Here is a 24,487-nt window from a genome sequence, read left to right on the forward strand (position 1 = left end):
AATTACGACCAAAACACACGGCACAAGATGATTGTCAATGTATTATGGCGATACTGTAAGTTAAATTGATTTGGCTCTCGCTGCTCTGACATCATCAAGACGGTCAGAATATGATCAATGTGGGAGACAGGACGGCAACAGGTTGCTTTATTATAGATTTTCAGATACAGGTCATACCTAGAGAGTAGGAAAAAAGTGTTGCAAACTCTGGCTCCATATGCATTTCTCTTTTATTTAGATGATGTTTCGGCCCTCAGGCCTTCTTCAAGATCAACAATGACAGTAGGACACAGGTACTGGTATGTTATGTAGGCCACACCTTAGTAACACATCTGATGGTGATTAGACAATCATGTTTCACCATTAGGGTTAGGAAAACAAGCAAGAGGCCTTCTGTGAATCAAACCTCAACAAACATTGACAGGAACTACAGCCAATCAAATCACTTAAAAAAGTGACAAGAACCATTATGGGCCAGCTTGGGCTGGTACTGACTCAGGAGGAGGTAAATATGAGCGTACCAGATGATCTCTCAGGTTTTTACCTCTTTAATATACCATGAGAAATTGTCCTTTGAATACACTATTGAGTTGACAATCAGATTCAAGTATATGCCAGTGTTTTGATATAATTGTCTATCTGTTCTGAACCCTTAGAATACTCTGTTGTAAATATTATATGGTCATTTGATTTCACTGTAGGTTTCTTTTTAAGAGATCAGACCTTTTATTTCAGTGGCAGCATAATTTAGGAGAAGTTCTTGTATCATCTTTGTTGAAAGTTGTTTTTCATTTCTCTCATTTCTCTCATGTTCCTGTCAAAATCATCAGTCTTCTTGCAAAATTGTTTCAATCTACAAAACTGACTAAAAGGGAGACTATTTTTAACAGTAAGGGATGATCAGAGTCTGCCCTTAGTAAAGTATGGTATGCCTAGACCATCAACAGGACATTGATTGATAGGTGTGTGTGTGGGAGAGAGAGCGAGTTGAGGCCAGATCAGGTCCACTGGGGACTAATTAAAAAAGGTGCAGAGGGTCATAAGTAAACAAGCACATAAACTTGTTTGCTTTGCAGTGTTTTAATGGACAGTAAAAATGTCTATAATACATCTCTTTCTGGTATTTCAAAGCAAACATTCTGATCATCTTGACCACATTTATCAGCACCCCTGCAGCTACCTGGAGCTACCTGAAGAGAAAATATTGAGTGGAAGCAGAAGTCTAAACGATAAGGGAAATGCCTGTGAGATAGAATGTCTCCCCTCTCTGTAGTTTGGCATTGGGATTAAAATGCAACACTGGGGGCTTGACAGGAACATTTGAAGTGAGGTCTTAACAAAGTATTTCTACTTCTAGCCTCCTGCAACATTTGTGTAATTGAGTGCTTCATTATGGCAGTGGTCAGACACATTAATGTGTGACAAGTCGTGTTTGATGTGCGTTCCAGGTTGATTGCGATTGATAATTGTGGCACTGCTGTCAACTGACTGAAAATTTGATGGCACAACTGTGTGAGCCAAATTGATGAGAGTGGGAACTAGAACACAGACCCCTTTTTTTGGTGGAACTGTAATATAAAATGTATACATTTTACAGATTAATCTATTCATCAAGGATATTCTCTTCCTCTCTTTATTAGTTCTCTTATGTTCTACTTTGATATCAGTGATAAATGCTTACAATGGTGCCACACAGTTCCATATATGGTAAATATAGAATCACTACAGGAATAGATGTACATCATCTTGTGTAGGTACCTTTATGATGTTGGACATCTTATTTGTCATCTGTGCATTTCATGACCTCTAAAAATATGTATTTGAATTGATGTATTACACAGTATAGTACCATTTAAACTGTGTTTTTGTGGTTACAAGTGGAGGTCGAGAGTTCCCTCAATCCACATGAGGGCAGCAGTGGATTTTATGGAGCACCTTCACCTCTCCAGGCAGCATCCTTCCCTTCAGGTGAGTCTGGAGTTACATGATACCGGTGGTGAGCAATGATAAGCCTGAAACCGTCACAAAGCAGCACAGAAGAAGCGAAGAGTGCGTTTAAATTGTTAAGGCCAAAATGGTGGTGAGTCGGCTGTTGTCACTTGAGGATGGTGGAGGGACAGCGGGCACAGTGAACTCAGGAGTTGGCGGTGTTTCGGGATTGCGTAAATGCGCACTGGTGAGCGAGGGGAGGAGACGGGAAGGGGAGAGCCGTAGAAGCAGTGGAAGGAGGACGATGCGTACTTTTGCTTTCGCCGGATGCTTTTGCTGAACAGGTACACACCAGGAGCGATATTTCTCATCAGCTGTCCTCTTCTGCTCGACCAAAAGATGTGTCCAAACGTTTACGCGGACCTACTCCGGCGAGCTCCGACGCACCGCTGACTGCGCCTGCAGTCCATCGCCGGACAGAAAGGTAAGGACTGTTCTCACCAAACTTTCCACCTCTCTGCGTTTATTTTAAGTCGCCACATTGCGCACAGGCGCGCCTGCCGACTTCGTGAAGCGGGTACATCGTGCCCTGACACTGCTAAGAGGACTTCAGATGTGGAAGGTTGATGTAATACGTTCTTGAGCTGCGCACACATGTGCTATGTTGGTCGAGATGCTCTCGTTGTTGTTGGGCGTTGCGGTGAGACAGCAACTACAGGGCGTCAAATGGGTATGGACACTTATTATGTTTAAAGTCTAATAATGCAGTTGTAGCGATAAAATGGTGGACGAGGATCAAACACAATATCGCTAGAAATCTGTTTGGACGCCATATCCAAAATAATCCCACCAGGTCAGTATGCAGGACTCTACATCTAATGGATTTTGTTTTATCAGTCAGTAGTTATGTAGTCGACATGAGCTGCTTTCTGCAAGTTTGGATAGCAAATTATATCAACTGCAGGGACTTTGAGTCTGCGTAGGATTTAGTGAAGTGATGCTGGAGTGCAAAGCTTTTCATTTGTGTTTCGTGATTTTTGGCGCAGATTCAAGGATTTAGGAGGAGAGGTTGCGGGGCAAATCCATGCAGCTGTTTAGAGGGATGCGTCTTTTCTAGACAACTTGGTGTAATCTTCTGCACTGCCTAACATCTGGATGCAGAGAGTTTGTGTCTTTATTCTGTTTTTAGCTGTAAAGCAACCTTAACTTTTTGCTCTCTGCGTTCACAGAGTTGAGTGCGTGTCTTAAGGTGGAGAGAGTCCTCTTCCTCCTCCCGGGATTGATGCGATTGCTGCTCTCTCACACTCTGTTCCTCTGTCTCCACCTTCACTCCTTTTTAAGAGAAGCATCATACAGCTTAAAGCGCTCCCTCCTCTTGCTGCTGTCTGGTTTACTAAAGAGGTTGTTTGCTCCTCTAACAGATTCCAACTTGTTCAATACACCTTTCCTCCTCCTCTCATCCACTTTCTCCCTGTGTCGGTTTCCCCATCCGACCTGCAATGAGACATCCTAACTTGGTGTGAGTTGATTTGCATAATGAGGATTACTGCTGACATGCAGCGTCTGGGCCTGTCTTGCTGGATCCAGCAGAGAAGCATAGTGCGGTGGCAGCTCTCATTGTGCCAGCAAAATGCCAAAATGCCACCAATCAGGACTCACCAGGAAGGTTGCGGTCTGCTCTGACAGAGCAGTGCTGCCTCTTTCACCTTCACTGGTGCACAAGGAGTGAGGGACAAAGACAAATGGGCTGTCTGTGCATGAAATTACTGATGTATGAAATTTGCTATTGATGTTTTATTGGGTACAATGGCTTGTTAGATATGAATAGATGATTTTAAAAAGCATGATAATGTTTTTTCAAACCAAATAAGCATTAGAAATTGGTTTGTCTTATCCATGAATAATTTTAATTAACCATCAGTTCTGTTTGGAGGAGGAAAATACATTTCTTCTTATCAGTGTTTGTTGTTTTGTGCTGCATAAACAATTGAGCCGCCCACTTTAAAGCTAAATTTACTCCAAAGTTCAAACCACGGGTCAGAGCCCACAAGAAGAGACACAGTCCTGAAGCTAGACTATCTCCACATAACAAGAGCAGAAATTTATTTTTGACAAAGCTGGTTCTCAGGGTGAATGACAACATTTCACATCTCCTCTGCCTGTTTCTGCTGTTCTCTTATCTTCTTGTTCTGTGTATTTTCCTGACTTTTCTCTATTATACCATCATTTTCTGGTCATTTCACGGTGATATATTGAAAGTAGTGTGACTAGTATCCTTTAATTGCATCGTTATTCGTTGCATGTAGTGATGTGATGTTGTGATCTAGGAACTGAAGCTTGTTTTGCTATTGAACTGGCTGTAATTTGTGCTGGATGCAAGCATCACCTGAGCAGAGTTGATGATGACCTGGGGCCTTATCTATCAACCATGTGTGCACAGTTTTGTGCTTAAACCATGCATATGCACACTCACACATAGAATCTGATTCTTCTACTTGACTATCCCTATCCTGACTATGACCACCAACAAACTCCCAGGTGTAACTGTGGGTAAAGCAAGTTCTAAGTTACACAAACTAACTGACATCCAGGTATGCATATTTGATAGGTTGTTCCTGAAGACACGCATTTCTGTTTTTATTTGGAAAACAAGTAAATCATTTCTTTCAGAGTAAAATAATGTAATCAGCTCTATATAATGCTCTATTTAACCTTGTTTCTATACAGCACTGCTCCATATAATAACACGGTAATCAATCAGCATTAATTGCTGATTTATTTTTGTTACATTTCGGCACCATTAATTTTAATTCATTTAACTACACCAGATATATTTTTTGTTATGCTGAAACTGTTAAAAGTGCAACAATTTAAAAAAAAAAAAAACGCTAATCCGTAATCCATGAATTACACTGCAGTAGTGCAGTGCATAAAGTCTATTTTGTGTAATGCAATTCTTTATGTGGCCATCACATAAAGTGAAGTCATTTTTTTCCTGTCCCCATTGTCTGTCTTCATTTTTTAAAATCTTTGGACAAGCCAGTTGTAGAGGTGTCAAATGTAAAGTTTGGTTTAGCTAATTCAGCAGCAACCTACAGTTTTCAAGCCTTTATTTTGGGGAAGCAATGGACATAGAAACATTTCAACAAACCACCATAGGGCTGCAACTAACGATTATTTTTTCGATTAATCATTTAGTCTCTAAAATATCAAAATGTAATAAGAAAATGTCCATCAGTTTTTCAGAGTCTGACCCACAGCCCAAAACTTGAAAATATTCAGTTTAGAATAACATTAAACAGAGAAAAGCAGAAATCGGGACATTTGAAATGCAGGAATCATATGATTTTGGGGTTTTTTGTTTGAAATATCATTGAACTGACTAACTGATTGTTGAAATGGTGTTTATAGACTTATATGGTCTTATACAGCTGATTAATCAACCAATCATTACAGCTCTAAACAGCTAATTGTGCAATGGTAGGGAGAACTTGACAAACTGTGCATGCCACATCATTTGCAGTCTTACTGTATTCATGTATATTAATCTATTGTATGACAACAAATGACGTGTGGAAACGGTGTTAAGTTGTAGAACACAATGTAAAATACTAGTCACAATGCAGGAACACACATAAAATGTGACAGTTGCTGCAGTGTATGCTGGGAAGCTTTCCCGGACACACACTCCTGCGATGCTGCAGTATCTGATTGTGTGTGATGTCTTTTGTCTTTGTCTGTCTCAGTTGTTACTTTTGTCCACAGCATGTAATATAACTCTATGTTAAGGCTACTGGGACTTTGAGAGGGGTGTGGTTGACCATGCGAGGCATTCTAGGGGTGTTTCAGTATATTAATGAGCCTGTATGGTGAGATGTATCATTGTTCATTTCGTATAAGGTGTGAATGCACATGTTTGATAAATACCAATGTTCTTGTTCCTACAGACACATATAGACCTTGTTCAACACATACTTTTATAAATGAGGACAGTGCTGCAGGACAGTGTTAGAGCTTGAGTGTGCAGTACAACATGTCCTTAAATACGATTAAGGTGGTATGTGTGGGACAGATATGACACACACACACACACACACCAGCCAGCTACAGCCATTAACCAGGCAGATGAACATGGAACTGAGCCAATATTCCCATCAGAGGATTAAGTGGAATGCTTACAGTGGACAGTTTAGAGATCCAGCCTGCCAACACTGGTGACTTTTAGGCCTGGATGAGATGTCTGAGGGAGGGGAAGAGAGAGAAATGGGAAGAGGACTAAAGCAAAGATGGTGTATGTAGAGAAAATAACTAATATGCAGCTCAAGCAGGGCACAGAACGTGAGTCAGTGTTTTACAGGTGCAGCGTGTAGAATTTAGTGGCATCTAGTGGGGCGGACTTGGCAGAAATGGAATATAATATTCATAAGCATGTTGTACTTAGTGTATAATCCCATAAAAAGAAAGATTACTGTGTTTTCGTTACCTTAGAATGAGCCCTTTATATCTACATAGGGAGTGGGTCCTCTTGCACAGAGCCTGCCATGTTGCACCGCCATGTTTCTACAGTAGCCCAGAATGGACAAATCAAACACTGGCTCTAGAGAGGGCCTTTCGCAGTCACTATAGATTCACTTGGAAGGGGAGGGGGAGGGGGAGGGGAAGGGTATTCAATTGGTTGCAATCTACAGCCTCACCGCTATATGGCACTAAATCCTACACACTGGAACTTTAATTGCCGTGTTCTGAAATATAATGAGACTAAAATGAAGTCAGGATGGAGGAGAGACACCTTGCATTAAAATGTGTTTTGGGTGATTTGATTGCAATTGGATAGTGTTTGACCACATGAAAGTACAGTTGTAAATGCATCCAAGGCGCATTGAGGACAGATTGTGATCCGATCGGCCAAACCACCTCCAGAGGTGGTCAGGGATGCATTGTGACCACACTGAACACAAGTGTAAATGCGACTGCATTGTCAATCCACATACAACAACTACGTGTGACTGATCCAAGACAGCAAGGTAGCAACCATTAGCTAGTTGGCAAGCTAAGCTACTGGCAAGAAAGCTTTTGATATTCAAGACACTCGTGGATGGAGTCAAGACGAGATGGCTTCTTCTCCTGCTTCAAAAAGCAAGCAAAAGTTCATACAGTAGTGCAGCTTCACAGATGGCTAACATCTTTTTTTTTGTCTGTGTGTTTTTTGTTTTTTTGGACCCACACAAATGAGAGGAGGATGTGACGTTAGGTTGTATGAGCTGGACAGAGTGATCAGATCTCAGTTGGATCTCAATGTGGACACTGGAGACACATATTAATGCCAGGTGCAAATGTAATCAGGTTAAATCATACTGTATCTAGATAAAATCTGGATACGAGACACATTTTAATGCAAGGCATAAAGGGACTAAAAGATTCAGTTGAAGAGTGATCATCTCATTTCCTTCCACCTGTGAAGATGCAGACTTTACTGTGTGTGTGAGCCTGTTTCTCCTTGAGGCTGGTCCACATGTCAGCAGGCCACTGCCATGTTAATTAAAACAGCTCTCAGTACAGCATGTGGCATCAGGATTCTCTTAAAGACACACAAAGGCACAGGCAAACAGGTGTGTGTGTGTGTGTATGACAGCAGCAGCCTTACTGTTTAATTACATTTTATAGTTTACATGATTCCCCTCATTAGGCCCATTGACCCAGTACAACTGAGGCAGGGGTGGAGGGTTCTTATTAGAGGGATGGTGGTGGACAGTAGAGCTCTGGGAAACATGTCGACATTTAGCTGTTTTACATGCCATTGATATAGTGGGAACAGAGGTAGGTCCTCTGGGGGAAAGAAACAAATGCTTTTCCAGCAGCAACAGCAGTGTGTGTTTAGAATAGCAAGCCTGAAACCTGGCAGGACTCGTGTAAGACCATGGCTCATCCCCAGCTCAATGCAGCAAATTGTGCAATAGGGTTGGGCAGTATGGCTTAAACAAGCGTTGATATTTTGAAGCATTTAATAACATACATTATGTAATATTTCAATATTTATGCTTGTTTTGCAAAATTAGTTTTTCTAATTAGAGCAAAAACTTAGATAAACTTCTTAAGATTTGCGTAGACCAGTATAAATTCTGTTATTAATGTCCCCTCCACTCAAAAACATGTTTGGCTTATAATTACTTAACATGGATGTTTGAGTGTCACTGTGCAGAATAATGTATGTGCAGAGTTCAACACTAGAAGGCTGTTTTGTATTCATCTGCGGAAAGTGGAAAGTTTCTGCTCATATCAATTCTCAGTTTAAAGCGTGTATCTACGAGCATGATTTGTGACCTCACAACTAGTTTGAAGCCAGTCGTGGTCCAGTGTTGGGACTACATGTGGACCACAGTTTACCACGTTTCAAGACTCCAAGAAACCTGAGCCCTGGGGGTTCGCAAAGTGTGAAGCTCCACCCGTGGATCCAGGTTATCAAAACTAGAGATTCCCCTCTTATCTCTCTCTTTTCTCCATGAGCTGCAGCAGGAGCAGCTCCTTGCCCTCTGTCTCCTTCAGCTGCAGGAGCAGCTGCTTGGTCTTTCACACCTCCAGCAGCTGCTGGAGCAGCTCTCTGCTCTCTTGTGTGGCCTGCTCACAGCAGACACATACTTTCTTCTTTACGGCAGAAGACGCAAGAGCCTGCCTAAGACTCAGAAACTAAGTTTCCTTGTGCCAGCAGCTAACACACAAGTCTGCTGGCCAGTTTAACAAGTACAGGAGCTGTGAAATGGAGTTAGCTTCCCACTAACTCTACACAAAGGAGTGACCTGGGCCCTCTGCACGACTGGAGTGCTCTCTCCCCAGCAACGCCTGCATCTTTCAGCTTCAGAGCCAAAGCTTCCTCAGCCTGACTCACCCACGGATTCACCGGCTACAAAGCAGGACACCACAAAGCATCTCTTCCTTCATGAACTGGTAACAACTGGGCATAGCCTAGCAACACAGTGAAGCATAGTACGGCTAAGCAAGAATGTTTAACTCAAACAATGTACTGTATGTGTATTGATTTGGTTAAGGTTATACATTGAACTGTTGTTGTGACCCAACCGGTCAAAGCAGATGGCCGCCCACCAAGAGCCGGGGTCTGCTTGAGGTTTCTACCCGTTAAAGGGGAGTTTTTCCTTACCGCTGTCGCCAAGTGCTTGCTCATGGGGGAATTGTTGGGTCTCTGTAAATTAAAGAGTACGGTCTTGACCTGCTCTATGTGAAAAGTGCCTTGAGATGACTTCTGTTGTGATATGGCGCTATATAAATAAAAATTGATTGATTGATTGATTGATGTCCTTGTTGCTTATAGTCAGGTTACTGCATAGCCACACCGCTAGGTTAATGTTAGCAGGCTTAACACATGTTACATCCAGTAACTAGGCCTTGCATGCAACTAACAAACATTATTTTCTGATTGTTTCACAGCAGTTAGCTTCTAAAGCACAAACACACCCACACACCTCTTCAACCCTGCAGCTGTGCGCTGCGCTGTCTGATTTGGTTTGAACACGGGCTAAACAGAACAGCGAGGCAGATTACAGTATTCCCGCCTTGAGCAGGCTGTGTGTATTGGCATTTTTAATATCATGCAGAACGGGTAGGAATATGATAAAATAATTGTATAAATAACGTCACAAACTCAGTCGCTTCGGTCCCTTTGGAGGGTTTCCAGCCTCTTCCCCTGCTTCCGCGGTGCTGGTGTTTGCTCTCCTCCCTCGCCTGGCCCTGCCTGCGCAGCACTGCTAACTCACCCTCTTTCTCGCCCTCTTCCTCCTCCTCTAACCTCCAGTACTTGACTTTGCAAATGGATAATAAAATATGTAACGTTATCCTGCCAACGCTATCTCGCTATCAATAATGCCTAACGTTAGAATAAAATAAAGTTTTGTTTAGCATGATGTTGCTAATGTTAGCTTGTATTACCAAAACAATAAAACACTCATAACTGCTATCTTACTTGTGAGCTATAACCTATAGTATTATAGACTAAATAATTGAATACATCTTCACCTCATCGCTTGACTTGTTAGAAATGCTCGGAGCTGTCGTGGACGATGACATCTTCAGCAAATAGCTTCTTGTCCTTGAAGGACACTGTAGCTTCTGGAATCTCTCCAAAGTCTTAGGGAGGGGAGGGGTGAGCGGTGGAGTGCTTCAATCTAGAACCTCAAGGTTAGAGGCTGCTAAATACCACACATATTACACACTGGACCTTTAAAACTACATTTTAATAATGTTGAAGACAAAACTGGTTTCAATTAAATACGCAAGTCAAAAGAATTTAGGTTTTTCACAACTTACAGCAAGGCAGAGTGGACTTCTTTCTGACCTAACCTTTTGTCAAAATCTCCTCTGGGCAACTTCACATACTCGATGCCCTGAAATCTGAGACAGGATGTAAAAAATCATGAAAATAGGATAGTGAAGATTTTTTCCCCCTCTTATGTTCACTCATTCTCTGTTTTGGATGATCTTTCCGTCTTACACTTTATAACAGGGACATTTGAACAACATTCTTTGCCCCTGATCGAGACTCTTTTACATATTTGATGTTGAAAAATAATGTATTATTAATGTATGGTTTGTGGTGCCCATAGTTGCTACAGGGGCAGGGAAAAGTCTGTTTTAGGTCAGTAAATTAGCTCTAAGTAGTTTATCCTGCAGATTTATTATACAAAAAGGGTATTCCAATGCTGGACCTTACGGCTCTATTTCAACTACACATGACAATAAAATGTCAACAAATGATGCCTTAAAATCACTGCAGTAATGATAATAGTGTTCTAAAACTTTTGTTTCTCCAATGAAACCACCACATAATTAATATTCACTCTAGCCCTACTGAGTGGTGTGGCATAGATAGTTATGTGAATGAAATCAAGAGTAGATGAATGTGACATCCTACATCTGTATATATCATATTCAACCAAATAAACAGAGTAAAAACCTGCACAGCAAAAATCAATTAGCAGCAAAGATACTGCTAAAATCAGGGTTTATAAGATCACCTTTTTTGTTCCTGGGATGATCATATGTTGTTGTGGAGCTTCATATGACAACAGCAGTATGTTTTAAAGAAAATAACTGTCAGGCTAAAATTAGTGAAAAACACACCGGAAGTAATTTAGAGGAAGGGGAAGGTTTAATGGAATAATTACTGTAATGGCTTAAAGTATGATTAGTTCAGTATCGACTGTTTTAAAAGTGCAGAGAGAAGCCAGCTCAGTGGAGACATAGCTATTTGATTATTTTCTATGATTGCTTCCACTTCTGTGTTTGCCAGAAGCACAGACTTTGATGCTGTGGGATTGCTTTTGTGTGACTGCTGCCACATGGAATAGTGGGTATTATTTCAAGTTTGCTACAGGCACTGAGATACATCAGTTCATGGAAACTGATTGCTGTTTGATTGCTCCATGTGATTCCTGCCACCAGAAACATAGGCTTTGATATAAGCTCTTGTCTGGCAGGGGTTGTGAAAAGTTGGCACAGGGGCCTCTGATTTGTCATGAAAATATGGACTTATACACAGTAGGCATACTAACCAGAGCTGTGACTGATTATTTTGATTATTCTACTCATCTATTAGTGAATAAAATGTGTAAAAATCATGAAAAATGCCCATCACACTCTCCTAGAATCCAAGTATGACAGCCTGAAGGACTTCGCCTATTTGACCTGTCACATCTGTCTATGGAGAACACACCATCTTCAAGTTTAATGATTGTAATGCAGATGGCGTAATTCACTGCAGATTAATTGATACTCTGCAAATAAGTGAGAGGAGAAAATCTCTTTGGCATTCAGCCCCAGAGCCATTCTTTATGCAGCAAGTAAAGTGCTGCTTTCATCAGTTTTGTCAACTCTAACACAGGTTCCGTACCTCTCTCTCTCTCCACATTTGGCTCTCTTACTCATTATGTCCCTCACCTCTTTGACACTTCATTACCGGTCCCTGAGGTCTGTTCTTACCCATCTTGGAGCTGATCGGCAGCCTCTAGGAGCCACTAGGACCCTGTAAGTCTGACTTGGAGAGCCAGGAAGAAAGGAAGGCAGGGGACAAAGGTCCAACAGCTAATGTCTGTTTGATACAGCAGTGTTTAGCCCTCATTTGCACAGGGTGCTTTGCCTTTTTGTCACCTGTTTGCAATGGTTTGGTCACAGCATCTGTTAAAAACTATACACCCTTTTAGGCTCCAATGAACTCCCCAAGATGAAAATGTCAACATTAACCACACAGTAAGATATTGTTAAAGAAATATTTGCACATATTGAATCAATCAGTAAGCTAAAAGTTATGTATAAATGGTTAAAAAAAGAAGATAGAAGTAATGGATAAATCATTAAAATAAATAGTTAAAAGTAACGGAAAGGGGTTTATATAGCAATAGTGATGGATAAGAGTGTGTGATTAAAAAAAAGTGATAGAGAAATGGTTGAGATGTCCAATTCCTGACACTCCTCGTGGCAGGTTATAAATAGAAGCTTGAACCAACCTAAACATTGACAGTTGCATTGTATGAAAAAATGATTGTAACAATCTCCTTAATAATAACATCCAGTTCAAAATCCAACTAAAATTAACACGAGTAGCATGACGTGTAGCGTCAATGAGGGGGTACTTGAGTTCACCTGACAGGGCTGTGCAGGTACAGCAAAAAAAATAAATAAATAAAAAAAAGGTTGGGAAGCAGTGCTCAACATCACAAAAATGTACAATTTAACAGATGGCCTTCATAATGTAGAAGTTCGCAACACAGTTGTTACTCTCTTTTCTAAAGTAACCTCAAGTGAATAGTAGCTAAATAATTTGCCCTGGTCTGTGGTCAATAAAACATTAGTTCATTAATATGGATAATAAGATTTAAAACAGCTACTGAAGGGGCAGACGCACTGAGCCCTTTCCAATCTGGGTCAGTTGCTGTTGAAAGATGGGAGATATACCATACCAGGAGGTGTACCATAGGATTGTAAAGATATGCCTTTTGGTTAGATGCTGCCATTCATTGCTGTTAAAGGTATAGTTCGACATTTTGGAAAATATGCTTATTTGCATCTATCTGCTGGATTTGACATCATGAAAGTTGTTATTTTATTAACACGTTTTTGTATGGATTAAACAAACACGATGTAAATTATGAATTAGGGAGCTTCAGATTTTGAAACATTCAGACAGAACCAGGCTAGCTGTTTCCAGTCTTTATGCTAAGCTAACCAGCTGCTGGCTGTAGCTTTATATTTTTATACAGACATACAGTACTGTGCAAAAGTTTTAGGCAGTAAAAGTAAAGTGAGGATGCTTTCAAAAATAATTCCATGAATAGTTTTTATTTATGAGCTAACTTCATGCAAAGTGCAGAAAACAGAAGAAATCCTCCTTAATCCTTTAAAACAGCAGCAGTCCTCCCGGGTACACCTGCACATAGTTTTTCAGGTACTTGGCAGGTCGGTTGTTCCTGCATCTTGGAGAAGTTGCCACAGTTCTTCTGTGGATTTAGGCGCCTCAGTTGCTTCTGTCTCTTCATGTAATCCCAGACTGACTCCATGATGTTGAGATCAGGGCTCTGTGGGGGCCAAACCATCTGTTGCAGGACTCCTTGTTCTTCTAGTCACTAAAGATAGTTTTTAATGACTCTGGCTGGATGTTTGGGGTCATTGTCATGTTGCAGAAAAAAATTGGGGCCAATCAGACACCTCCCTGATAGTATTGCATAATGGCTAAGATTCTAAACATCTAAAGTGCCTAAAACTTTTGTACAGTAGCCTACTGTATTTCTGGACAACTGATATCATAGGTATGAACAAGATAAATAATATGTAACAAAACGTTTTTAACACAAAGACACATTATTTTTCAATAGCATCCCATGGTCTTCATCAGTGAATGGAAGTGGCTATAGTGTCATCACATGACCTAGGTGTGGGATTTTGTAACATTTGGACAGAACCAGGCTAGCTGTTTCCAGTCTTTATGCTAAGCTAACCAGCTTCATCAGTGAAAGGAAGTGGCTATAGTGTCATCACATGACCTAGGTGTGGGACTTTGGTTTGGTGATTACAAGAAATTGTACCCCCTGTTATATCAAGGATGGTCTTTGACTTTGGAAGTGTATGGAAAAATGATTTGAAAAACTATCCAAAAAGTGAATAAACTGAAAAATAGTTTGCTCTCTAGTGAGTAATTTTTAATGATCTGATTCATCCAGATTTCAGTGCAGACCATGGTTCAGCCTAAGTTCAGCTTTCTCTTACAAAGTCTGCACATCTTCAGCTCTACTGTTCTTAGCACTTGTTGTCAAAGTTTCTCCATCCACCAGCTCACACAGATTACTATTTGTTTCCTTCATTTCTTTTCTCAACACCTATTGATGGATGTCCATTTGTGTCTCAGTAAAGTCACAAATGAGAATTTGTGCTTTCATTGATTGTATTGTACTCTTTCTGACATTTTTTGTGTATTTATGTTTTTTTCAGTCAATTTCAACTTCAACATTTTGGGAAATGCGCTCATTTGCTTTCTGGTGAAGAATTAAATGAGGAGATTGATACCCTCTTACATATGTCAGTTAGATATGAGGCCACAGCCTGCAGCTGGTTAGCTTAGCTTAGCACAAAGACTGTAAAGAGGGGGAAACAGCTAGCTTGTCTCCATCAGTGGGTAACAAAATCCACCTACCAGCACCTCTAAAATCACTAATTAATCCGTTATATCTGGTTGGTTTAATTTATTTAATTCTTACAAAATCAACCAGATTATTCCTTGGCCAGGAAGTTACTGCATCCTGCCAAAAAATGCGGGTTCCTCCGTTTTCCAGTCTAAGCTAACCGGCTGCTGGCTGTAGCTTCATATTTAGCATACAGACATGAGAGTGGTATCAATCTTTGCATCTAACTCTCTGGTAGAAAGCAAATAAGTGTATTTACTGAAATGTCAAACAATTCCTTTATTGTATCCGAGGGGGAAAATAGTCTTGCAGCCAGGTAAAACACATAATACACAGACTTGAGCATAAAACATAATTAATACATAAAACATATTACAATATGTAAAATAAAAGCTAAATCCCACCACACCAGCTCACATAACACAAATCTGTGACAGCATAACCTGGAGTACATCCGTTATCATCCCACCTAATCATCCAAAGTTTAAACTAGATCACCATCACCCACCAATAATTATCTGAAAGACTGATCATCAGCTGACTCATCCTGAGCATCCTGAGAGTCTATGAATTTCTCACCCTGTTAGATCTGCCTTTGGTAGTCTGAATCTCTGTCCAGAGGGAGACGCTCAAAGTCTCCATACAAAGGATGAAGAAGACTCTAAAATGACTCGAGCCTTTGAAATAGCTCTCTTTCAGAAGATGGATCAATCAGTTTAAATCTTATTGGCCAATTTAACTATGTGATGTAGCCTGTTCTTGTCACCTGTGAAGAGATCATTCAATAGTCTTTCAGACTGTAATAACTAAAAATATGTTAATCAGTCATCACATATGGTGAATGATTGTCAGGTCTGCTCCCAGCTTTAAGTGGGATATAACTGGATAACAACTGAAATCATAGCAGCTGACAATGATGTAATATGAGTTTCTTCTTGGTTAAGTAAGAACACTAGGCTGCACTCTTCAGGAAACGTTTACTAGGTTGAGGTAAAAATTTAAAAAGAAAAGATGTAACTCCTTGTATCCTTTGAGATCTCTCTCTCATGAACTAAATAAGCACGCCATGGGTTACAGCCATACAAATGCAATCGTGTCTCTTTCCCTCTCATTCTCCATCTTCTCTCCGCTCTGAATGCCGCCGTCCTTCTCTCACCTCACATTAGTTTCTTTATTACATTGTGCTTTTACTGCCACAGTGCTCATTAGTCAACATAACTTTGCCAGCCAGATATATTTTTGGCACATGAAATTTTCCCATCTTCCATCCTTTCTTACTACTATGCCCACTCATTTCTCTGTTTTTCATCTACCCCCCTCCCCTCCGCCCCACTGGCCTTCTCTGTGTTTATTCTCTGTATTCTATTGTCTACTGTCCCTCCCTCCCTCCCTCCCTCTGTGGGTTCTCTATCTATTTAAGGAAGAGAGCAGCGTCTGCTGGGAAACTGCTGGGCTGGGTGGGGAGATTTAGCTGAATGGCACAGCAAGTCCCTAGATGCCCTGTTGCGGCTCATGCTGCAAAGGAAGAGAGAAAAAGAGAGAGAGATACACAGTGACAGATATGGACAGAGCAACAGCAGGATTAAGAGGAAACTACTGTTTGCAGTGAGGGAGAGTGGACAGAGGAGGAGATTTACAAAAGAAGCAGGGGAGTAGAAGAAGGAAACTGTGCTGAGCTCCACCTCTTCTGTGTCCTGTCCTGCTGTGAAAATCTCTTAATGTTTCTGCTCTGCCATGACTCAGGGCTGCTGTTGACCATGAATCATGCACAAGCATCCTGTGCACGCACTCGAATATACACACCAACATATTATCTCATAACATCTGATCATATAAAAGTAAGTGGAAGGAGCCATTGCTGATATATGTTCTTGAATTAATGCTTCTTTGGGGCTTTCAGAGTACTAAGATACTTGGAGACTGAGCAATTTTTAGATCTGCACTTCTGCAGTTTATTTAGTTCAATGTCTACGTAGAAGTTACAGGATAGTTCTAAGCTATTAAAATTTGTACATTTGCAAATTTGCTTATTTTACAGTTGTCATATCAAGTGAATTGCTGAAATCTGGGAATGTAGCTTCATTGCTAAAAAAGAAGTCTTACAGGTTAAGACACACAAGCAGTTATATGATCAGATACGAAGTTGATCAACCCAGTATCTAGATGGGAAAACGAAGGCCAATGGTAAAATTATTGCAATAAATCGTCTGTAAATGTGTGCATGTATGTGAATATCCATCACAGCTTACAGCCCAACTTCCTGGTTCAACTTAGACCTATGGTACTTGCCTGGGTCAAAGTTGCGTGCACAGTTTACCTTTGCAATTAGGGAAAGGAATCTGAGTAGAAATTGTTATGTTATGTTATAATTTTATATATATAATTATAATATATATATATATAATATATATTATAATATTTATATATATATATATTTATATATATATATATATTTTTGTACTTTGTGATGGCATAAACTACAAAAACAAGATCCAAGTTGTAATAAACTAGAATTATCCATTAAAGTTTGTTGCCTATAAGGTGTATGAATTTGAGCAAATGTGAAACAACAGCTGCAGAGAGAGAGAGAAGGAAATCTAAATCAGATAGCAGAGGGATGCAATTACTAAACAAATTGGTGCACTCTGAACCAGATGAGAACAGTGCTGGCTGTGCCACATGGGTGTGGTTTACAAACCATTTAAATTCTGAACACAAAACTGCACACATGAATTAACAGCTGGTGTGGCAAAAAGGTGCCATGTGTATTAGTAGAATGACAAACAAAAGAAAGTGATAAACATTGCAATTACATTGATTTTTAAATGTCTAGCCCTAGTTTTGAATATGCCAGCATTTGCAAATTGCAGTTGCAACAGTGTAGCCTGAAAGATGCTTGCATACTAATATTTTTATAATTAATATTTTGCCCTAAATGATATTTTACCTTTATCTAGTATACCTGAGTGCAACTCCTCCTCAATGAGCAGCATTCAGTCACACTACCTGCCGCTGTTTGACCATCACCTGACATTCTTCACAGTGTCAGATCTAATAAAGCAGAAATACTTTTTTGAGGCAACTAACTGGATCATTCACATTCCAGTTTTAGTCTTTGCCTCTTTGTAATTCTGAATAAAATCTCATCTCCTTTCTGCTTTTTTCATTTTTAGTTGTTTAAGTCTTGTTTCCAGGCAACCTGTTTCAGAGGAAGAAAAACAGTCATCGATGGCAGCTCCTAAATCTGCTGATATATCTCTGTTTATGTTTACAACAGGCTTGTTCTCTACAAGGAGACATATCCGTTCTAACACTTTTCACATCTCAACACGTCTTCTTTCTTTTCATTACCCCACCAACCCAAACCTGTCTCCCTTCTTTTTTTTAGTAATCTGACCTACTTATTTTCCCTGGTTGCTTAGTGGAGGTTGTTGTCTCTTCTACTTTTCTCTCCTTGTCTCTTGATTTGTTATGTTCTTGCTTGTCTCATAAGTTACCTCCATGGAATAGACCAGTACACTGCTGTGTTCGGAGAAAACTTCAGATGCAATATGAGCTGTTGGCTTCACTCTCTCTCCTCTCTGCAGGGAGATGCATCACTCAATATTACTGCAGTGTGAGACCGTTAAAATGAAATAAATAAAAAGAGCCTGCCCATCAGTGCAACTTAATGACAGTGTTACACAGACGTATAATGGTGTAATGGAGAAGTGGAGGTAAAAATGTGTCAAGTGTTATGAAAAATTTGAATATCAATCACAGTTTTGAATCAAATTAACATTTTCATCTTGTGCTACAAATAAAATGCTGTATTGCACATATTCATTGTAAGAATTATAAAATGCATAGCTACAGCCTGAAAGACACTGAACCCTCCAACTATAGGGATTTGTAGGAAAAATCAAACCCACCCTGTTCCAGTTAAACTAGTCATGCATTGGTATTATCTGTAGCCCAGTGTGTGTGTGTGTCAACTATGACCTCAGTCCTGCTGTAGATTAAAACCCAAGTCTGGCATTACCAAATAAACAGATGGACATGGCAGGCTGATGTAGCATGCACATGTCGTTTTTTTATGGTGCACTAACTCAAACATCATTCTTAACACACAAAGCCTCTGGGATTTGAAATTAATTTGAAGTAACACAGAGTTCATTTAGATTTATTTGAACACAACCCATGTAGCCTTATTCTAAATGTTGTGGAATGAATACTGTTCCGCTCAGTCGCAGTGCCTCTGTTGCCTCACTTGAGACAAGCTAACGTTACTGTAAGGCAGGCGCATTTTAAAAGTCAGCAAACAGTTTTACCTTTAAACAAGATTTCTCCATCTACAGAGCAGAATCCAAAATGTCTTCTCACATTACTTCTTAGATGGTTTGGTATCACGATTAAGCTGGGGTAAGCACTGCACACTAGTTTACTCCATTTTGTGTTAGCAAAGATAACAACATTAGCCTAGTTTACTGCAAGGGCAACAGATATGCAATTGGTCAGATGGACAGTACATTTTAGAAACGCCCCCAGTTGGAGTACAAGCAAGGCCTATTCGGCTTATACAATAAGAAATTTGAATGATGATTGCCGATTGAGTATTTAATTTTTACCTATATTAGATTGATAATTCAAATTCTGATCAAAGGGGACAGTCTTAAAAGCCATTGTACTTATTTTTTATGCTGAAGCCTAATATTCAACCGGGTTGTCTGTGTGGGTACCACTTGTGTTTGTAGGACTGGATGTGTATGTGTGTGGGAAAGAGAAAGGGTTTGTGTTAGTAGTAGACAGATGAATGTTGATAATTGGGTAACAAAATTACCTGCTGTATTTGCCAAAAGCAGTTTACTTTGTGATTTTTTTTGGTAACTCATCATAATTCATGATGAATCATGAATAGTCTGTAGACCATATTTTAAGCCAAATTTTGAGAGCTGAAGACATCTTGCACACACTGTGGGGCTTAACTATATTAAGGGTTATTTATTCTGGAATAAAATAGCAATATAAAATCTTGGACAGAATCAAGTATAGTTCACATAATTAGTGAACATAATTCCTGTGAGTGTCTTACAATTTAGTAATATTATATTTAGCAAGCTGTTCCAACAATTGTGACATTTCCCAACTAAATCTTCCCTGGTGCAGGGTTTCCTCAGATTAGTTGACCTCTGGGTATTAAATAGAAAATGTGTCAGATCTTACTGAGGGAGGAAAAGGTCATGCTGTTAGTGCATGTTAGAGTGACACATGAGTGCTGGAGGGTTTTCAGATTTGATGGTGATGGATGGCACCAGTGGTAGAGACACAGTACTGATGGCAAAACAGACTGATTAACCCAGTCTCCTATCTGTGTTAACTGTCAATGTTAGGTACAGGTCATAGAGTCAGTGTCTGAGAGTCAATCTGTGTATGTAGAACTGAAAGAAGTGATAAAATAGATTAAAAAAACCCCACATGTATTACATGTTTGTTGTATAGTGGTATATAATGTTAATGTTGACAAATATGAGTTGTCATGTAAAGGACAAAGAGGATTACATCTAGAAGATTAAATGGTACAGACTGAAGTGAAACAAGCAACAGAATACACACAGTATGTGCCCTGTGGGTCATGACACTGGTGACGTGGTTGCTTATCGGTTTGTGCTGCTTTATCAACCCTCACCCCCGATGATGTCATTTTAGCTGTCTCCGTGGAGACGGGTAGTGGAGCGACTGATTGGACAGTTAACCTCAGGGGTATCTCTGCCGACTGGGCTTGCTGTTCCTCTTAGTGGGACTGATGGGAAATGTGCGCTGCAAAGAAATGCTTTGACTTAGTCTGCCGGGCTGACAGTGTGCATTGGTATAATTCCAATGCAAAAACATTTTTCTTTGCTCTTGCATGCCTCATTGACTGTGACTGTCTTGTCTCTCTACTGTCCTTTATCTTTTTCTTTCAGGCATTCTCTCATACCTCTCCTCCTTCTTCTTTCTCCTTTCTGTCTGAACATCCTCTCCGCACTTTTCTGTTCTTTTCTGGTCATAATATGACTCAGCTGTATGTGTGAATGTGTCTCTATAACATCTGCTTTTGTGTGTGTGTGTGCATGTGTACACTTGTGTCTTTCTCAATGTATGTGTGTGCACTGACGCACTAAATGATTTTTTTCACATTGGTTGCCCAGATCTCTATTGAAACTCACCACCCTCTGTGAGTTATACTGGGCTATATTGGGTAGCATCTCATGGCAACTGTATTTAATTTCTCTTTGTGAGGCTGAAAATACTTAAGTTTGTCCACCATTACTGAAGGAGATGTCTCCAGATGGTGAATGGAGTTCAGTTGATTTGAATTACCGTTAAGGTTACAAAGGATAAACCTTAGTGTGTTTCTGTTTTTATAACTAACTTTTATCACTTTTATTTCATTAGGCCTATCATGATAAGAAATTGTGTGTGTATACATATATATATGTATGTGTGTGTGTGTGTGTAAGAAATTAAGAAATAGCTTTACCTCATTCTGGTGATATTAATTTGTTTAGAAATGGTTCTGACCAGCTAGCTAGCTATTAGCTGGCTAGATAGTGAAGCTAGCTAATGAGAAAGGCTATTCTTTAGTGTTTGGGGCTATAGGCTGATATTGTTTTGGCTATAGATATATCTTGCTAAATCATACGAAGTGGTCAAACTAAAATATTACACTTTCTAAAGTTTCTGATGAAAATGTATGGTCTATTTTACAAAAAGTTACAGGCATGCTTGTCCAACTGTCACATAAAGGCCAATGCATCACACAACACACTTTTCTATAAACTTTAATATATTATAAGTGGAGTAGTAATCTTTAAAATAGCTACCAAGTCAAATTCAATAGAGGTTGCACTTTTATTTTTAGTTGACACATGAATAGTTCTTGATTGTAGGCAGAGATTTTTAGCCATGTAGCTAGTGGCCATCAGTGGTAGTGGACCTTAATATTTCCATACTGGCTTCAGCTTTGTACCATAGTAGTGGCTGCTTGATACAGATGTTATTTTTTATCAATATTCATATCCTATTTGTCCTGCATTGATATTACAATACAAAACTGTTCAATCCAACTAATTATACCGCATACTACTGTTATTGCTTAGACTATGTTGCAGTAGTACCTCAGTGGGTATTTGGGAATCTCAATTCTGTTCACTCTGCAGTCACAGTATTGCTTCAATATAGCAGTTATTGCCAATCTGCCTGAGCCAGATCAGAATAGCATTATTACTGTATTAGTGCAACATTGGAATACATTGGAACCGAGCAATGAAAATAGCTGGAACGACAATCCTAAAAAAATGCAGGCCCCAACAAAACCCTCTGGTTGTGTTATAGAGATGATTCACTGTGTAACGTTTGGATCCAATTTAACACTTCAGAAAGTATTAACAGCTCAACACAAATGTTTTTAATGTGGCCCCACAGGAGATAATCTAATAAGTTTTTTAGAGGCTTCTAATGCAGTCTGTATAGTTTCCATGTAAGATTCCAGGAGAAGATGCTGAATTCAGCCGGACAGGCTTGGACTGCAGTGACAGCTGGCTCTGAACAAGGCTCAACATTTATCTTCCTGTATATGGCAGCACAGGGTCCAAGGATGACAGCTACACACCCAAGAGTACCACCTGTTCCAGCATAGCAGTAGGACATGAGCATATTATCCCTTAAGTTCCTGAACAGTGAAAAGACATTTTTTATGATTTGAGTATAGTACATCTTGGCAAAATTAGACATCATAATCCTGCTGACTAGCCAGATAGATAAATTGATTGTCGGGCTTGTCATCCTACAGAGAATTTTCCGCCCTTTTTCCTCCCACCTCCTTTTTTTTTGTGATGGGTTATAAGTTTGAGTCGATGAGGTGATGTGATGTCATGCTTTTTGAGCCAGTGAGAAAGTGATGGAGAATTCCCTGGAGTTTTGAAGTAACCTTTGTAAGTAACCTTAGACGGTAACGTTTGACTGTAGTAAAACAGGGAATGTCCAGGTGCGGATGTCGTTAAACATCTTGGACGCACACACACACACATACACACACAGCAGCATTGAACAGTTGTTGCTTATTGTCAATAAATCACATCACCAGCGACAGACATTAGTTTCCTAATTTTCATCAAGTTTATTTTTAGAAAAGTAAAGACTTTTAACCCACATGACCTGGTCAAAGTTTGAAACGTGTACTGTCAGGTGTGTAGAGACAATAAGTAACTGCAGCTGGACACAGAAAAATACTCATATATTTGAATGGAGAGTGTGAGCGAACCGCTAGGTGCTTGGGCCCTAATAAAGGAAAAACTGCAGAACACAGCTACAAATTTTAGTTTTGATTTTATTTTTCTGCAGCACTTTATCACTTAACTGTCACTCTCACTCAGTGAGCTCCATTCAACTCCCACACCCATCCCCCCCTCCCATTCTCTCTCTCCCTCTCAGTTGGAGAGGAGAATGTCACTCTTCTTGTGAAATATCCTCATAAGTCCGATGACTTTGGCCAAATCCTACATTAAAAATCACATTTTTTTCGTAGGAAATTACGTCGCGAATCCATTGATACAGGTTTCAAAGTGGTCAGACTTATAGTTTAGACATCAGAACCATTTGTTTGACACAAAGTCCATGCCTAGAGATTGCCTCCCCATTGGTTTACATTGTAAGGTGTGATGTGGCACTCCAACTTTCAGGGCTTATAATATCTTAACTGTTCGAGTTATTACAGTTTTTAACAACTTTTGTTCAGCACAGTGTCATAAGTCATGTATTAAAGTTTGAAGCCGATACCATTAACACCCTAGGAGGAGATAGTGTTTCTTGGGGGTCCAAAATTAGCACAAAGTCGTACTTTGATGGGCATATTGCGGACTTCCTGTTGGATTTAGGTCAGGGGTGTCAACATATGATTCGTAGGTCTTGATGAGACAAATAATTGAGTTTTAGTTCGATCTCTCTATGACATTCCTACGGGCTGTGGTGGCCATATTAGATACATAGGTGGCACTATTGAGCACATTTTGGCACTTTGGCGGTTAATTTTTACATTTTATCAAATTTTTCACCAGACCTGATGTGCATACCAAATTTGGTGAGTTTTTGAGCATGTTTAAGGGGTCAAATTTAGGGTTGAAGTGGTGGAATAATAAAGTAGAAACAAACAAACAAACACACGAAATACAATAGGATCTTTGCCCCTTTGGGGCTCAGGCCCTAATAAAATAAAATAAATAGAAATAGGAAATCACCTCCGGCTCTCCTAACAGGTATTTCAGCTGGAAGAGAAGTTCTTGGAGAAGTTCTTGGAGAAGCAGCTGCTGCAAAAGAAAGCACAGACTACACACATAGACACACACAGACAGACAGACACACACATACACTTCTATAGACCCAGACTGAGCTTCTGTACCAGACTCACAAAGCCAGTCACTGTGATAATACTCAGACATGGTCAGATTATGTAACCAACATAAGATCTGTGTGAGCAAAAGTGATATTTTTTCCCTCTCATCATCTCATTTGATCAAACATCTCTTTGATCAAAAGTCCTGCTGCCTAGGAGGAGTGATGCTATTGAGCTTCCTGACCAATTTGAGCAATACAGGAAGGGAACACAAACTGAGTGCCTGCTTGATTTTTGTAAAAATAGACTGGAATCTAAAGTACCAGCCAAAAGTTTAGACTCACCTTCACGTTCACTTGAATGAGAAAGTGTGTCCAAACTTTTGACTGACTCTGTAAGTCTGTAATGAAGCACACCATGCTATGTTCACTGGCCCTGATCTTCTGGGAATATTTTGGGGTGAAAAGCACTTTGAATCCAAAATCTCATTAGTGCTCGAAGGCTTGCACTGATAACTAGCTCTCTAAAT

At 39.9% G+C, this 24,487-nt stretch overlaps 1 protein-coding gene across 3 annotated transcripts in view; it reads left to right on the top strand.

Moving 5' to 3' along the window:
* Window positions 1-225: 225 nt before the first annotated feature.
* LOC121896338 (kelch domain-containing protein 8B-like) overlaps window positions 226-24,487 on the top strand; it is a 204,855-nt gene continuing 180,593 nt past the window's right edge. The window contains exons 1-2 of one of the 3 annotated variants that reach the window (XM_042410158.1): window positions 226-505; window positions 1,879-2,413. The gene's annotated coding sequence lies outside the window, so the exon portion shown is untranslated. Of the gene's footprint in view, window positions 2,414-24,487 lie in introns of all 3 variants that reach the window. The other 2 variants (XM_042410159.1, XM_042410157.1) reach the window with 2 other exon arrangements.

Source organism: Thunnus maccoyii, chromosome 4, assembly GCF_910596095.1.
Source record: "Thunnus maccoyii chromosome 4, fThuMac1.1, whole genome shotgun sequence".
In the NCBI taxonomy this organism is placed as follows: domain Eukaryota; kingdom Metazoa; phylum Chordata; class Actinopteri; order Scombriformes; family Scombridae; genus Thunnus; species Thunnus maccoyii.